Consider the following 1,199-nt stretch of genomic DNA (forward strand, 5'->3'; position numbering starts at 1 on the left):
TATTCTGAGATTTTCTTTTCTGAGGCATGGTTTAAATCAGCAGATGCTTCTTGAAAATAGCAAACTCAAAATGGTTGCTACAAAAAGTAGCTCTAACACACACGTCTTATTCCATTTAATTTATAGGACTCCAGGTTTGTTAGAGTGATTAGCCAAGGGTTCACATACCTTTTCCAACCCACACTGTGAATGTTTGAATGATGTATTCAATATGAACAAGAACAATACAATAATGTGTGTGTTATTAGTTAAAACAGATGGTGTTTGTTCATTATTGTAACTTAGATGTAGATGATATCACGTTTAAGACAAATTTATACGTAATTGCTGGAAATTCCAAAGGGTTCACTTACTTTTTCTTATCACTGTTTCTATCAAACAAGTGTAGGGATCATAAAATCTGGTCATGAACTTGTCCTCTCCGCTTTATAAAAAAAATTCAACCATGCTTGACCGTTTGACCTCATGGAAACCGACAGTGATTGATTGGTTTAATATATGCAACTCTTGAACTTAACTGATAAACACGAAAGAGGAGTGTCTGTGGAAAGAAAAAGAGTATTGTAAGAGAGGAGAAAAGGTTAGAACTCCCCTGGGCAAGGATGGAATAGGTCTGTGTGACCTTTACAACTCATAAATGGTTGAGGCTTCTTGACTAATCTCAGGGCAATTATTAAGTTTTATATTAAAATAAGCTATTGTAGGTGGTATATATTCACTCTCTTAACTATGAATTCAGTCATGGGTGGTGTGGGTTTATGGCACATTTAGAGTCCCTTTTCAACATATATCTGTAATGAAAAAAGCTATCACAGAATACAATGTCCACATATATAGGACCATCCCTTTGTTAACAATTTTGGACTGGCCCAGAGAGGCCGGTACAGAGCAGGATCATCTCACTGGAGGTAAGGGGGAGGGGCAGGAAGGTTAAGGGGGAAGTGGGGAAAGTGTTTGTGAGCATGTATGTATGTATGTAAGCATGTATGTGTATGTGTATGAGCATGTACATGTGTATGCACAGATGTGTATGTGTGTGTGAGCATGGATGTGAATTTGAGTTTGACTATGGACATGTATGTGTGAGCATGGATATGTGTATGTGTGTGAGAGCATGGATGTGTATTTGTAAGTGTCTGAGAATGGATGTGTGTGTGTGTGTGTGTAAGTGTAAGTGTATGTGAGCATGTATGTGTATG

At 37.5% G+C, this 1,199-nt stretch overlaps 1 non-coding gene across 1 annotated transcript; it reads left to right on the plus strand.

Annotated features, from left to right (window-relative positions):
• Window positions 1–558: 558 nt before the first annotated feature.
• On the plus strand, window positions 559–682 carry LOC128476078 (U6atac minor spliceosomal RNA). Its single transcript, XR_008347102.1, has one exon. It is a non-coding gene; the product is annotated as a U6atac minor spliceosomal RNA (small nuclear RNA).
• Window positions 683–1,199: the final 517 nt, after the last annotated feature.

Source organism: Spea bombifrons, chromosome 2 (assembly GCF_027358695.1).
Source record: "Spea bombifrons isolate aSpeBom1 chromosome 2, aSpeBom1.2.pri, whole genome shotgun sequence".
NCBI lineage: Eukaryota > Metazoa > Chordata > Amphibia > Anura > Pelobatidae > Spea > Spea bombifrons.